The sequence below is a fragment of the Pseudochaenichthys georgianus genome, chromosome 1, assembly GCF_902827115.2.
Source record: "Pseudochaenichthys georgianus chromosome 1, fPseGeo1.2, whole genome shotgun sequence".
Classification (NCBI taxonomy): domain Eukaryota; kingdom Metazoa; phylum Chordata; class Actinopteri; order Perciformes; family Channichthyidae; genus Pseudochaenichthys; species Pseudochaenichthys georgianus.
The window spans coordinates 19,964,268-19,981,608 of NC_047503.1; positions in this window are offsets into that span (position 1 = coordinate 19,964,268).

The following is a 17,341-nucleotide window of genomic DNA, read 5'->3' on the forward strand; positions in this document are numbered from 1 at the left end:
ACTTCAGAACAGGAGTGATGTGATCCACTTTCTTAGTGTCAGTGAGGACTCGAGCAGCGGCGTTCTGAATCAGCTACAGCTTCCTAATAGATTTTTTAGTGAGACCTGTGAAGACACCATTGCAGTAGTCCAGTCTACTGAAGATAAAAGCATGGACAAGTTTTTCCAAATCCTGTTGTGACATTAGTCTTTTAATCGTAGATATATTCTTTAGGTGATAGTAGGCTGATTTAGTAACTGTTTTAATGTGACTGTTGAAACTCAGGTCAGAGTCCATGACTACACCTAGATTTCTGGCTTTATCTGTTGTTTTGAACATTGCAGACTGAAGCTCAGCGCTAACTTTTATACGTTCTGACTTGGCTCCAAAAACCATTACCTCAGTTTTATCTTTGTTTAATTGGAGAAAGTTCTGACACATCCAGTCATTGATTTGTTCAATGCACTTACTCAGTGTTTGAATTGGAGCATAGTATCCTGGTGAAATTGTTATGTACATTTGTGTGTCATCTGCATAGCTATGGTAACTTATTTTGTTGTTTTTCATTATCTGAGCTAGTGGTAGCATGTAGATGTTAAAGAGAAGAGGCCCCAAGATGGAGCCTTGAGGAACCCCACATGTCATATTTGTCAACTCAGATGTGTATTTACCTATAGAAACAAAGTTGTTTCTGTCCTTTAGGTAGGATTCAAACCAATTTAGAACTGTTTCTGTTTACTCCACACAGTAGACCTTTCCTCATCAGCACAAATATGATCATACACTTCCCTACAACCACTCAGTGAAATGTGAAGCTCTACTACCAAGTTATTGAATGAATATGAAAGAATAATACCAGAATCTAAGAATAAAGATAATTGAATGATTGATTATGAGGAATACAAAGAAAAAGCTTGTATTTGTGTGAAATTGTTCATGTTGTTACAGAAAATGTATTTCTCGTATCAGTTTTTCAACAATTACTGTACCTATTAAGAGATGTATGATAAATCATTCATGCTGTATATACAGTACCAGTGGCGAACCGTCAGGGCCTTCAAGGTATTCAGAGAATACCCTGGAACACTCAGATAAAACAAACAAAAAATCGATTTAATTATATAAATAAAATGTGGTAACACTTTATATTAAGGTACACAAATTAACCATCAACTAGTTATTAATTAACATGCATATTAGCAGTATATTGGCACTTTATTAGTCATTATAAAACACTTATTAATCCCTTATTCTACATGACCATATTCTACAAGTAATAAGCCATCAGTTGAGAGTTTTTCCTCAATAACCCTCTAATTAGTTCTTATTTATTGCAAGTAAGGAAGTTGTTGTACATGAGTTTTGGTCTTAATATGCTCTGCTCAATATGGGCCTAATAAGGCAATAGTACCACAAGAATAGTAATTCTCCCATAATGACACTTAACAAATATGATCTATTCTTATGTAACAAGACATGAAACTATAAAGGCCCGTCCACACAGCGGCGTGCGTTGACGCTTCACCATTCACTTTGAATGGGGTGACGTCACTTTTCGCCGAACTGCATTGTGGGAAGTGACGCGGAGCGTTGCTGGCGTGGCTCGCTGCAAAAGTTGAGCAATGTTCAACTTTTGACGCCTCGGCAGAAGCGTCAGCCAATCGAATTATATGCCAGTACAAGCTCTAGCCAATCAAACCGCTGCTTGTGTGTCAGGGGCGGGAGATTCATGTGATTGGTTGTTGGTCGAGTTTCAGACACGCCCGCCGGCAAGCTTCAACGCACGCCGCTGTGTGGCGTGTTGTGTGGCGTGGTAAGTGTTAATTGTGTCTAAATAACTCAAAATTAGGTATTTATATCTAAGAATATGTTTTGGGGTATTGACAGTTCAGCTACCAATAGCAAGGTGATATTGACCTGTATGTTTCATATTTGCACATTTATATTTTTGTAAAATGTGTACTGAAGGTTAGACAGGAAACCGGGTAGGCCTACAGGAAATAGGAGAAAGTGAACTGAATAGCATGGCAGTAGACATCCATGAGTAGGCTGCTACTAATTTTCCCTATGCAACCTGAAGAGTAAAAGGCTCAAGGCGTGGCGGCGGAGGATGTGTGTGTGTGTCTACAGAAGGTCCAATTGTGATAGACACGGTTTGCCACTGGTATACATATCACATTATGCTGTTGTGGAGCACAGCAAGCTATGAAAATAAGTGTTTTATGCATACTTTTCTGAAATACCACATAAAGAACCACATCCCAGATATTCCAGGAGAGAGCTTTGTGTGTAAGCCAACTATGTTTTCATTGAGAAGGCGTTGAGTAATTTCATGTTTAGTTGTTGAGGTGCATCTCTCATAATAAAATACGGTAAAATAAAGAATTTATCTCTTTATCCTCCTAAGGATAAGAGGTGGGCTGCTTGGCTTTCTGCCAGAGCCCTGTTCAGGCAACATCTCTGACATCACACATATGGATATAAAAAAACATATTCCGCATGTGGGATGAGTATACAAAGGATATATATATAGATATGTATATAAAGGATGTAAATGGAGATCTGGGGGGAGATAATTTAGGAGAAAGTGTTGTTTACCCAATCTTAAATACTGTATCATGGGGCTTTTACAAATGATAATGCACTGGTTTCTCCTGTTTGCATATTGATAAAAGATAATGGTGCATCATTTCATCCCTTCCATGCCGAAATATAAATCCTAAGGTAATTAGCTGGAATTTTAAATAACATCAAAATAAAGTGTGAAATATTTTATTGCTTTGTTGAAAATGTGTTGGATGCTATGTTTTCATTGGCCTCTGATATCTCTCTTACTTATTAGTGATGTTGAGTACACTTCAACCCTTCTTTGTTTTTAGCTCATGACATTTTAATTCACCTGTGGTCAACCGGAGGGAGAACATTGACGGAATTATAATCTGTAAAAGAAAAATTGGTAAAGCGCTGAAACATTCGTTCTCACCGGCACTGAATGAACTCCTCATTAGAAGTAATGAGTTGTGTGGTAGTACTGTGGGACGCGTGTTGCCTCCAGTATCGGCATTAATTTTCAGCAGCTGACACTTTGGTTCCCTCATCAGTATTAAAATGTCCTTTTCAAATTAATATGACTTTTTTTACTTTTTCCAATGTTTTTAAAAAGAAAACATTTGCAAATCAGAACAAATGTCTTTTTTCTTCAAATCACCTCTTTCTGATAGATAGATAGAATCTGAGGGATGAAATGCAGAGCACACTGCACACACAGTGACATTTGTTCTCTGCATTTAACCCATCCTAGTACCAGGAGTCTAGTACTAGGAGCAGTTGGCAGCTATTGCACAGCGCCCGGGGAGCAATGATATCAATAGTGTAAGTGTTGTTGGCGTGTGGTAAGTGGATCAATAGAGCAAAACACGTTACAAAGCAGGATGCCATAGTGATTTACGATCATGGCTGATGATTGATGACTTTTTTCATGGTTACAGCTGTGAATCTCACATCTGTCACCATATCTCAGGGTCCTCTGCACTGACATAACTTTAATATGTTCCTAAACCCACCATATAGGCAGCCAGGAGTTTTTTAACATACTACTTTCGGCATATGAAATGTTCTGTGATTTTCTATTTTAACCTAAAGAGATGTATGCCCCATCTGCAGTTCTTGTCATATCTATAAAGTGTGTTGCAGCCCATTGTTTTGAATTTATGGCCTTCAACTTTACAGTTTTGGTTCAGTCTAACCACTCTTGTTGCCGCAGTGAAAAAACCTCTAAACACCCACTCTGCACTACCTGCACCGGACCAAAAGGCATGCAGTCACACAGTTGGAAAATAGCTGGTGAATATAGAGGAATTTCTGAAGGAATGTGCAGCTAAAGAGCCAGATATTTCCTTCAGGACTTGATAGAGGCCAAACAGAACAATAGGAAAGTGAATATGGTTGCACACAGACAGTTTAATGCAAATAGATGGCAATGTTGCTCTATATCTGCTGCATGTGCAAATAGGGGTATCTTTTAACCCCACTTTAAATGTATTTGCCATGCTCATTTTATGGTTGAGCTTCAAATGTGCTATAAAACTGTTAGCAAGTTTTGGTTGCAAAAACACAACCAAAAGAATAACAAATCAAGGCAAGGCAAGTTTATTTATATAGCACCTTTCAACACAAGATAGCTCTGCTCTGAAGCACATCCTGCTATCCTCAATTTGACTCTAAATGAGACAATTACTTACATAATAAAAACACATTTATTGTAGAAGACTTGAAACCAGCAAGTCCATAAACTCGTCAGTAAAACGTGTACTGAGGTAATAAATCAAGTGAGAGTAAGGGTCATTTTCTATTCTTAGCTGGCAATCACATGTTGTTATACTGCATGTACAGAGTGTAATATCCTCTTCAGGATTCACGTTGTTGCTCACATGGGACTTAACACCTTATAATCATGCAAGGCCATAATGCCAGCTCAGGAAGCCTCATGACTCCTATAGAGACTAAGTGATTCATATGCATTCACAGAGGGTCCTTTAAAGAGGTCAAGGGTTAAGTGGCTGATGGGTTATATTAGTCAGATTTCATGACTCCCATAGTTACATGTCACAGATCCAATGATGCATATATGAGTTCATGCCAAACTCATCTCTAACGTTGTTAACCTTTGAAAGCAGAGGCTAAGCTGTGCTCCAAGATGAAAACTCATAGCCCTGAGCTGATCTGTCTCGCACACTTTATACTGAAACTGCCAGACACTGCAGACAAACCCATTCCCCAAATTGCCTCCTCTATCTGCTGTGCTGCTTTCTTTTTAAATGTGGCTCATGCCAGACGGCAGTCTATCTTTCTCCATCTCTTACACAGTAGGAAAACTGAATTATCAGAATTAAAGAATCGCGTCAGCACTCCGATGAATCAAAGTTAGACTCAAAGTGTATGCACAAAGAGGTAACCAGGGACTTTAACTGCGCAATGCTGCCTGGAGGAGTATTTCCATACCTCGCTCGATACAGGTATGGGATATGGTTTCCATGACAATGATGCACTTTTGAGGTAGAAAATAAGAAGGAGCTTTATTCAGATACTCATCCTAATTAGTTTTGTTGCTGTGTGCGAAGGGAGAGCAACTATTAATTTGAAATCATGATGACATGTAGCCTCAAAGGATTTTATGCTTTCCATTAGTTATCCTGAACAACTGATCCTGTAATAAACTCATAGACGATACCTTGCTTTATTTAACAATTGGAAATATGTTTAATGTTTAAAGCTCCTAGTTAGGAATCGGAAGAAAATGTAGACATTTAGTGTGCTTTAACATCTTTTAGCTCAATCTTTATAGTTTACCTGCCCGAAATCTAATGCTTTGGCTCATGTTCCTGTTTTCCGTCGCCATTTACTCTATTTGAAAAAGTATAATTTTTAAATGTTCTATTTACAGCTTGTCCTGTTACACCAAACCCCCCAATAAAATCATCTAATACTTTTTAACAAATTGGATTTACCGAGTTCACAACGTTTCCTGAGCAAAAGAGGAACTATGTGTTGTTATTATTTTTTTGCAGGGATTCTAAACAATGATGCACTTTGTTATCCATTGCAAGCTAATGTGATCTTTTGGGAGAGGAAATTCTGCTGGAGGACTAAGAAAAATGAGAAACAGAAAAAATGGGTAGCAGTTTTTTCAGGAAAACCATCTACCAGGATTATGGGGTAAGCTACAAACAAAAAATAATTAGTGAGAGAAACGGTGCGAAAGAGAGAAAGACGATAAGGAGAAAGAGCGAGAGAAAAGCATCTTCCGTTTGCCATCAGGTGTAATTTCTGTAGGCTACACTGTAAAATGTTTGACTGTAAAATGACAGTAAATTACGGGCTACCAGTTGCATGGATTTCACGGTAATTGACCGTGAATATTTCACAGTAATTGACTGTGAATATTTCACAGTAAATTACTGTGAAATAATTTTCAATAATTACAACAGGGAAGATAAATAGCTTGAACCTGTGTGTGTGTGAGATTGGATGATGGGAGACCAAGAAGAAAGCTAAATGCGGGGAGATAGGAGAAGAGAGGGAGATACTCTGTTCATAGGTTGGGAAAAAGACGGAAAACACAAAAGGAAAAGGACACACAAAGAATCAGACTGAGCAGGAAGAAAAATGGAAGCATAGTCTGGAGGCTAATAGTCGCCACATTAGCTGATCATCATCCAGCTAGGCTGACCACACAAGTCCCTCCACGGGAGAGGTCATTAAACCCTCCCTACAGGTGTCTGGGTGAGTGATTTAAACCAGAGTAAACAGAACAAGATTAATGGTGCGAAATAGCACACAAGGATTACAGAGCTGGTGGCACAACAGTGAATGTGTCAATGTAAAGGTTATTAATGTTTGGGAAGGTGCAGATAAGGTTTCTGTTGCTCTGCTGCCCATTGTTTTTCCTGTCGAATGTGCACTGGATGAAGCATGTAGATGTGTCTGTATGTGTAACCATGTGATTTATTAGGAATACAACCAACAGGATGAAGCCCGGTAAACAACAGGTAAATGATTTACATGCAGCCATTGTGGGGGAAACTTCTGAAGCAATTGGAAACAGGACTCAGAGAGACACGAGGAGAGCTGGAGCTTAGATGGCAAACACTGACGGTTTATTTGGTTTATAGACGGTTTATAGCTACAGCCGGAGAATTCACAAGACATGTCATGAGCCACGAGTTGACCACAGGTATACAGATGCCAAATCAATTCTGAGGGTTCTCCTCTCCGGTAGGTTTTAACTAGTTTGCTGAGGGTAATCAACATTCTTCAATAGATAGTCTAAACACCTGAGGAAACTGAAATCAACTGTAGTTATCGGTTATGGCTCAGGGTAATCTACACCCCGAGAAGGATCTGTTCCAGGTGTCCCACTCTGACCGAAAGTTGCCCGGTCATAAACTGGTAACAACAATAAATTGCTAGGACAGCCCCTCCTTAAGGGAGATAGCGGCTGTCCAAGGCTGGGCATCTGCGTCAGAGGGCGAAGGAGGACATGCAGGGCAAATTATTCCCTGACAGCCATGACTTTTTTTCGTTTATAAAAGCAGGAAACCCAAAGAAAGAAATCAGTTGATATGGGGAAATTAATCAAAACCCTTCATCATTGGTTCCTTCCACAAACCTCAAGTTTTACAGCAGTGGTCCAGCTCATGCCGATGTATCCAAATCAATAGCAATTTTGGGATGTCGGTGCCTAGCCTGCAGCTCAATATATGGGCCAGCGTTATTTACTAGCTTTGGGCTGCCTCCTCCTCCATCCCTCCTTCTCGCCTCCTCCACTTGTTCTAGGATAGTATTTCATACAAATACTCCACTAAAACCTGCTCCCACTCGGTGTCACCAGGAGACGGTTCCTCTAGAAACCAGAGCCAACCAGCCAGCAATACCAAATTAGACATGATACTGTCCAAATCATACAGCCACTTTTGTCCACTAACTAATATGTCAGTTACCAAAACATAAGGCCTAGGAATCTCAAATATGTGAACTATTCATATAAACCAGTAGAGTAGAATAGTTGAGAGGAATACAATAAATTCCATCCATCCATCTTCTCCCGCTTATCCGTGGTCGGGTCGCGGGGGTAGCAGTTCCAGCAGAGAGCCCCAAACTTTCTTTTCCCTGGCGACATCAACCAGCTCTGACTGGGGGATCCCAAGGCGCTCCCAGGCCAGCGAAGAGATATAATCCCTCCGCCTGGTCCTAGGTCTACCCCTTGGTCTCTTCCCAGCTGGACGTGCCTGGAACACCTCCCTAGGGAGGCGCCCAGGTGGCATCCTAACTAGGTGCCCGAACCACCTCAACTGGCTTCTTTCGACGCGAAGGAGGAGCGGCTCAACTCCGAGTCCCTCCCTGATGACCGAACTTCTCACCTTATCTCTAAGGGAGACACCAGCCACCCGGCGGAGGAAACCCATCTCGGCCGCTTGTATCCGCGATCTCGTTCTTTCGGTCATGACCCATCCTTCATGACCATAGGTGAGGGTAGGAACGAAAATGGCCCGGTAGACAGAGAGCTTTGCCTTCTGGCTCAGCTCCCTTTTCGTCACAACGGTGCGGTAAAGCGACTGCAGTACCGCTCCCGCTGCTCCGATTCTCCGGCCCATCTCACGCTCCATTGTTCCCTCACTCGAGAACAAGACCCCGAGATACTTGAACTCCTTCACTTGGGGTAAGGACTCATTCCCTACTTGGAGTGGACAGTCCATCGGTTTCCTGCTGAGAACCATAGCCTCAGATTTGGAGGTGCTGATCCTCATCCCAGCCGCTTCACACTCGGTTGCGAACCGATCCAGTGAGTGCTGAAGGTCGCAGACCGATGAAGCCATTAGAACCACATCATCTGCAAAAAGCAGTGGTGCAATCCTTAGTCCACCGAACTGCAGACCCCCTCCCCCACGACTACGCCTCGTAAATAAATTGGTTGTAGTAAAAGACATATGGCCACAAAACAGCAGTGGCCCAAGCAAATATGAAACAGCGGATCAACCAATATGTTTTTTTTTTAAATTGAGTCCAAGGTAGAGGAGTGCAGTCAGCATGCAGTTTAGTGAGACCTCAGACAGCAGCAGGATCAGACAACTGACTCAAAAAGCTTTTCAATCAGTTATAAAAGACATCATCTATCTAAATTAACATCATGAAATTAAAAGCATCTGCTTGTTTTTCTTTTTGCCGCTGCTTTTAATTGAACTATTCATATCTTAAACTGCACTGTAACTTTTATTCATGTGTTTTTTCTTTTAATGTTTATTTTATTATCTTTGCTTTTTAATGACCGTTAAAAACCGTTTAAATGCCATTTTCTTAATGTCTTTCATTTTTGTAAAGCACTTTGAATTGCCTTGTGTTGAAAGGTGCTATATAAATAAACTTGCCTTGCCTTGTTTGGAAAGGTACATCATTATGATACTTCTCTGCTCCAAAATGATAATCATCTTTTTCTGGGTCCAGTCATTGTTTCCCCTGCAAATATGTTTTGATCATATTTCAGTAACTCAAAATTAAGCAGTGGAGAATGTAACTATCAACCTACTTAATTACAGCAAAGAACAGACTCGTTTTCAGGCTAGTTTAAATATGGTGTTCTTATCAAACACAATTATCAAAACTGCTATAGTACAACAACAATAGAATAAAACAAGTTTAAACTAGCTCCACTTCGACCAGCTACAAATTATACATCAACAATCCAATAATGTAACACAGGGGTCATTCTGCTGTACAATGAGTACTTTTATCAATTTTTGTGTGCATTGTGCTTATAATACTGTTTGTCTTATTACATTGGTAATTGCATGCATTTACTGCGATTTAGTTTTTGGGTATTTTCACTTTCATATTACTTAATTCTGTTTTCACTTAGATGCCGAGCATCAGACACATTTCAAGAACCATGGAGATCCATTTTCATCGAACATCCCCGTTTTCAAAATAAATAATCATTCAACTATACTTTGAAATCAGTTATTTAATGATGTGAAATAAATAATTATAATAATTATACATTTTAAGTAGGGACCTATAGACGATTGTGGATATAGCTGCTTTATAGCTAGATATAATTTTTGCATTTTTTAAATCAAAGATATTATCAGATATAAATCCTTAATGCCCATCAGTAGTACGAGTACAAGCTTTTGTTTTAGCTCAGCAGCTCATTGCCTTAGCGGCTCCGCATGATGGGTACTGAACATCCAAACCTGAGGAGGGGTCGGCCTCCTTTGTGTTTACCTACAGCTGTTGAGATAGGGAACACCGGCGGCCCGGCAAAGAGTGGCGGGATTAGTGTGCCTCTGCTAAATGAGGCAGAACGGGGCTAATTCTATTTGAGCTTCATCACTTGAATCAACTTTACGACCCAATTAGCTTCCTGAAATGAAGGGAAAAGGAGAGAAGGGGTGTGTCCCCAATGTCCCCTCTTGGTGGCACACAGATTCTAGAAGATGATCTCTCTGTTGCTGCACTGGGTAGTTTTAATTCGGCACCTTCGTTTTTGGCAATATTTGTGAATTACCTTCTCATTATTATGAAAGACGCATGCTCAAGAAATATATATTTTTTTAACAAATATCCAATTTGGAAAGCCTTTTCTAACAGAGAAATATTAAAACGCTACTAACCATGTTTTTATGAGGGTCAACTTTCTCTGCACTTTGGTGGTTGTGCTTGAAGCGTTAAAAAATACATTTGAATAACTCTTCTTGTTGGTTAATGATCTGATTACTTAGAATCCTCCACTAAACATGATGTTAACAGTTTCAAGCAGGAACTATTTTCTTTCCACCATATCATTGCAGAGAAGGAAGTATTATAACATGTCATTTGTTAGACGCTTTTATCCAAAGCGACATCTCCTGATCTCCTGTGTGGACAATCCCCATAGGAGCAATTTAAGGTGAAGTGTCTTGCCCAGGGACACAACTGCTGACTGCAGTGGGACACATCCACTCGTGCATTATTCTTACACACACATCAATGACAATCTGCATGGGCTACACATCAGCTTAATATATAGCACAATGTTTACGACATAAACTAAAAGGTGAGAGAAACCGTGTATTATATATTTTTATTTTGGCAGAACTATGTCCAACAATCTTACCTACACAGATTTAAAATAGATTGAAACATTTGTTTAGACACCTGCTTAGGACTATTATGGTAATAATTGCACCAGACCCAGCAATGAGGAATATGTTCAATAATCGTCCATAAAGAGCAGAAGGTTTAAGACTCAGTCTATGAACCATGAACCTTTGGTTTAAGCCCTTCCCCTCACTCATTTCCTGCACCCTACTGTGTGTAACAAAATAATACACAAGCCCCCAAACACTTATTTCTGGACAGAAGAGAAACTGCATCTGAAAAGTTGATGTACAATTACTTCACTGCCTTCTCTGCTGCAATTGTGAACAGAAACGTTTTTCAGAAACTACTTTGTGAGTGCATCAAGGAGTGTTTGATATCTGAAAATGTTTACATGTCTAAAAAAAAGTGTTGTATTGATTAGCTATGACGTAAATCAAAAGTAGAAAACATCATCAAATACATATTGTCAATGTTGTTACATTGTAACTTGTTTTTCAATTTGGATAGGAACATTTGCCTACAGTATAGAAATTATAAAATTGAGCAATCAGAAAGAGCATTTGAATGACAATGTAGTCTGTCGTACAAAATATAAACCATTTTTACATAATTAGTTTTGAAGAGGAAACAATTTGTTCTCAATGAGGTTTTTCACATGAAGCCTCATTATCGATATTTGTGAATTAAAAGGCTCAATGTAATGGCAGTTAGAAGCACAATAGACAATTACAAAAGGTCTGCAGGGCAAAACCACAGAGCCCATATAATGGACAACATTTTGTGTCACTTAAATATAATGTTAATTGTGCCATTTGTCTGTTCACTGTTAGAACCACAAAACATATTTTTGAGCATCCGAGGAAGAAAACGGCAATAAATTGTATTTACCGTTATTCTCCCACACAGTGTCCCAGCTTCGGTTGTTCCACCTCAACATTTATGTTTGGGAATGGAGCCGGGCAGGTCAGCGAGGAGAAATAGTTTTCTGCAAAAGTGGTTTACCACATGAATGATAATTGAGTTGCCATGGTTGCTTGGTTACCCTCACTTGAAATCAGAGGTTGTGGAGGGACAAGATAGGGAGTTTTGATCCTCTAGAGAGGTTTGTCTGCTCTGCGGCCAAATCTGGTGCCATGCATACGAACAGCCTCGCTTGGACTGAGTTCTCCCTCTATTCAAAAAAAGATATCACATCAAATTACCCCGCTCCCTGTAGGGTATTTATCTGGCTGATATTTCAATGTTTAAAAATCCCAGTTTACATTTACAGATAGGAAAGTAGTGGCTGCGAGGAACACACACATCAATGACAGATGTTGCACTACTTTGACAAATCAAACACACACAAGCAAAGTTTCAACCAGGCAGGAGGTGTTGAACTTTGTTTCATGTAGGATGATGTAGCAGCCTGAAGACTAAGTAAACTCTGAATGAACGTCATCATTTAACTATTCAGAGGTATTTATATTCCTCAACCTCCAAGAACCATGATTTTGTCTGCTTTTTCTCAATAATTGCAAAGTTCAATAACAACCAGATAGAGAGCAAAACATAAAATGTCAAGCACTGAAGAGAGAACAATGATTTCTGCTAGATATCTATCGTGCTTTAGATTGTATTCATTAGTTAAAGAAAAGACATTCAATATGGCCAGATTTTATTGTTTACTGATCAGAAAGTCCCCAGTCAAAATATGACAGTGGATTGTCAATCATCATCACATTGTGAGGACTGGAGGTGGAGGAGTGCTGAGATACAAAAGAAAATGGCACAGAATTACAACACAGGCAAATGTATTGGTGCTACAGGTGTAGATTGAGAGATATAGGGGTTTGAAAGTTCATTGGATGCACAAACTCTTCAGAACAATTAATTCAATTATATATAACTATTATTAATGTTACTAATGTAGTACAACTCTGGGAACGTATCTCAAACTGTGTTGTCCATAGTCTCAAAAATATTAGAAATGCAGCACAGGAATGTTTGCTTTTCTTTAATTTGCCCACACATACTTGATAATGCTGCATTGTGTCCTTGCAAAAACTAAACCAAGTTATGATTCCTGGGCAACTCTGCATTTTGTTGGCCTGAGTCAATGCAATAGTCTCAACACCTGAATACCAAATGCTTATAGGTTTTCTGAACAGCCTGCAATCACAGGTTTTAGAAGACATTTTCAAATGGGGATGAGGCCACACTTTTGTTACACTTCTCCATAATGTCGTCTTTTGAAATCAGAAACAAAACGTTTGAGAAAATGTGATTGTTGAAAATACAATTACTGCATTCTGCTTCCCTTGAGAGTCTACAGTCTTGATGTGCTGTTGGAAATGTTTCGTTTCTATGGTTCTTTCTTTTCTTTTTAATCAGCATAATACAATATTTGATTTTCAATAGTAAGATTGTGTTGTGTCTCGTCAAATTTGTTAGTTATGTTTATGTCTGTCATTTCATGTTTAGATTTCGACATTTTACATTCATTGCTTACTTCCACATGCCTTTTCTCCTCCTTATCTCTTTCATAACTTTATATGTAACACATGTTAACGGCGTCAATAGCCACTTTAATGATACTAATGGACGGTAGTCCCGGATGTCATCATGAAGGATTTTCAGAATAAAAGCTTGGTATTGAGAACTTCCGTTTTTTTCCAGAATAAAATAGCATTTAAACTGATGGTATGTTTAAGGTACATTATGCCATCAAAACATTGATTTTAATTTCTAACAGTAGCACATGTCTTCCGAGTCACTTGCTTCAGAAGCGAGGCAAGAATCCTTCCTATCCTCGGAAAATGAAGAATTGTGGAACAGGCTAACAGGCTAACAGGTGTGCAGGTGTGCGTCATATGCGAGGCCCCGCCTAAAATGGAGCGCGATTTCCGCCAAAGATTTGGAAATTGGTCCGTGCGCAAAGCATTGTGGGGATTTTAAGACCGCGGCATCTACACATGTGTAGCCTCTACATTTCTCGCTACGAAGTACGCCGGCCTCGGTAGAATTCCCAGTATGCTGGACATTGGAACAGTCCTTCGGCGGCACTTGATGACGTAGTATGCTTGAAATAGTGGCTTTGGAGCAGCCTTCCTCGACATTGAGAAACACCCTGTATCTCTGGGTCGTGCATTTGGGTTCGCCAGTTTGTGTCGAGGTCGTGACAGATTGTTATTAACCATTGACGTCAACTTTCAGGTAATAGCAAATTAGCAATACAATAATCGGCACCAACAGAGGGGATCTCTCATGTGCTTAACTGATCTTTAGCAACAGGATCCTCTGTAGAGTTAAAACATGATGATACCTTTGGGAAATTAGCAATTTATTTTTTTCCTCGTGCTTTATTTGCTCTTTTTTTTATCTGAATAAATGTGATTCACTTTTGTGCCACAATTCTCCTTTCAACATTCATTATTATCCGACAGTTACAAAGATCAAATAAGTACTTTTAGGGGTCTTTTGTGCCTTAATTACCTAAATTACCCATGTTCTTTGTTAATTTGATTTACATTTTAGTGCACACTTGGAGGCCTTGACCAGTGCAGGAAACATTTGCATAATAGAAAAGATCACCTCTGATTAGAAAAGGTTCAAACTCAGCTGACACATGAAATTTGCACAGCAAACATTTATTGTAGTCTTTTAACTCTACAAAAGATGATTTTTGCAATAATAAGTGTGTTGAGTTCTCCTCTTAGTGTTTAACTATAGGGGACATTGGTATCATCCATCTCCCTAATCAAATGCTGCAAAAAAAACTGTTGGGATTCTGTCATCTTTTCTGCATTTACTTATTTGGAAGGCAGCCAACCTACATTATGGTAAACAAATCTACTCTGAAAAATGGCTGGTGAGCGTGTAATAGTCACCCTTTTAAGCCCCTGTCACACTGTCCCGAAATTGACACCCGATGGACACACGATAAAGGAAATGTTCAAATTCGGCTGTGATCGTAGCAACATCGGGTCATTCGTGAGGGCATCTTAAGCCATCGTATGACCGCCGGTGGAGTTTCTCAGGCTCCGGCAGCAACTTCGTGAGCGGCAACTTCGTAAGGCACTCGTGAGGGCATCTTGTCAAATCGTTTCATCTTCGTGTTATCGATGCACCGATGATAACAAGATGCCCTAACGATGGCCTTACGAAGGGCAAAATTGACACACGAATTCAACACGAAAATGAACCTTCGCAAGGTCCTTCGGCTATTTTTTGGCATGCCAAAGATTTTGCCACCGCTCACGAAGTTGCTGCCGGAGCCTGAGAAACTCCACCGGCGGTCATACGAAGGCTTAAGATGCCCTCACGAATGGCCCGATGTTGCTACGATCAGAGCCGAATTTGAAAATGTCCTTTATCGTGTGTCCATCTGGTTGTTTTATTGCACAATAAAATCATGTAAACATATTATGTAAATAACCCAATTTGTGTTCTGTGAAACTGAAAAGGATATAATATATTATTTTGAAGGCGAGTTGACAGGAAGTTGTTGTTGCTATGGAAACAACAACATGACGGAGAAAACGTAATATCTTCTACATATAAAGACGGAGAAAGTAAAGAACAAAGTCTGAAAATATCAGTACAGTATCATAGTACTGTAACATAATTGTTTTTGTTACTTTCGTTGCAGTTGTACGTCTTAAATGTAATGTAAATGTTGCCTTCGTGTGTGGTTCGGGGCCATCTTCGTGCGAAATTCACAATTCCATATTCGTGTGTCCATCGGGTGTCAACTTCGGGACAGTGTGACAGGGGCTTAAAGGACGAGGCTTTGTCTTATTGTCCACAATCAAACTAGTCATATGAAGAAGATGAAGATGAACGTCTATTTATCCCCCTTGGGGAGTATTCAGTTATATAACTAACTATTGTTTCTGTTAGTCAAATATAATGTTGTTGTTCAGTGACAATAAAACACAGTTTCACTGTGTTTTATTTACAGTTTTATTCACAGTTTTATTCACAGTTTTATTCACAGTTTCACATGTTATTTTAATTAAAATGAACAGTATAATGATTTAATAATAATTTCAGTGGGGTTACTGTGACTCATACTGTGTGTTCATCCACAGCTGAGAATAGTCAAATAGTCAAATGCAAAATCTACTCCTGTTTTTTTTTTTTTTTAAATGTATGTAACTCTCCAAAGTGGTTGAGGAAATAACAATACAAATCATGAATACGGTTGTTATCCATCAGTCATTAAAGATCCTGTGTTATAATACAGAACAATATTGTCAAACCCAGCACCAACCAGAGCCTGTCACATGTGGCTAAAAGTCTGTGCAGACAGCCTGAGTTAGGTAATGTGTTTTCTAGTACCTTAAACCATTTTGGCAGCGATGAGATACCATTGGCTCATGAACGTCAGTATCCATTAGATTCTGATTGGTGATTGGTTTTTTTTGTCATGAAAACAATTTACATGGATTTAGCAGATGCTTTTGTTTTGAATCAACTTCAGTGAGTCGCCTCTGCCTGTTGCCCAAATGCTCGTCTGACCATTAGGTAATGTAAACATTTAAAAAACTTAAAATCAATGCAGTCGCTTTTCTGTTTAAGAAAGAAAAACACTTGAAACAAAGGTACACAGACTATTCAGTATCACTTAAAATCCAACATTTTAAGTAACAAAAACTGAAAAAAGTTTGAATCACAAAAACGACATGGTCAAGCATAATCAAGGAACAAATGCAGGTGTATACTGTCAAATACCATTAATTAGGCCTATACAATTCAAGGAGGTGCCATATTTTAATAGCATTTTAAAAGAAAGTTAAGTTTAAGGGGTGAAGAGTTTGCAGCTTTGTAAGAGGCTTGAAGAAATAGAGTAGATTTTTGTTTTGTTCCCTATCCACTGTAAGGCCACTCTGCAGGCATCCTATGACTTGAAAGACCCTGTTAGCTAGGAACATAAAGACTGTGGTGGCCCTGAGAGGAAAACACTCCTACCTCAGACCATCTCTTCCTTATGTCTGTAAAGAAACACATGAATGTTGAAAGAATCTGATCACATCCTTTCTGCCTTTCCTGAGCTTAAAACTCTGCACCATCTGTGGCTGGATTGCAAGTGCAGGTTGGAGATTTCCCTGTAAATGCTAGTCAGTTGTCTGCAGACCTTTAGCGCGCTGCCAGGTCTCACTGTAGAGAATTTGGCTGGTTTATAACCTGCATATGTATGCTGTTCTGCTGTGAGACCGGACACCATCTGCGGAGTATCGGCTATCCTTCTGTTTGCTGTGTGTGTGTGTGTTTGCAGTGATGAGACTCTCAGTATGATGTAGAGAAGGAGTTAGGATTTGCATTGGCTGTATAATGGCTGTTAAATTCCCTACGGATGGCGGTATGGCATTCGTGATCTCATTATAAATGAGAGCAAAGTCTGCTTGTATCGTATTTATATTGACTAAATGGGTGAGACATTTTATTCCCACTTCTGCATAAATTCTATGAAGAAGTTTAGGTTGCAGAGAGGGGTGGTGGGCTTATGCATTTAAACAGGCATAGGCCTATAGTATTAAGCAGTAACAGAACACTTTTATTCCGACACCCAGGCCAGACGCCAGGATCAAGTGACTGAGGCAGGTTGATAACAATTCTAAATGGGAATATCATTGATTTAATTATGCAATAAGCTTCAAAAGCATATAAATAACAACAAAAACAACAAGATAGAGTAACTGTTTTATGATTAAAAAGTAATATTTATTAACCAGGGAATAA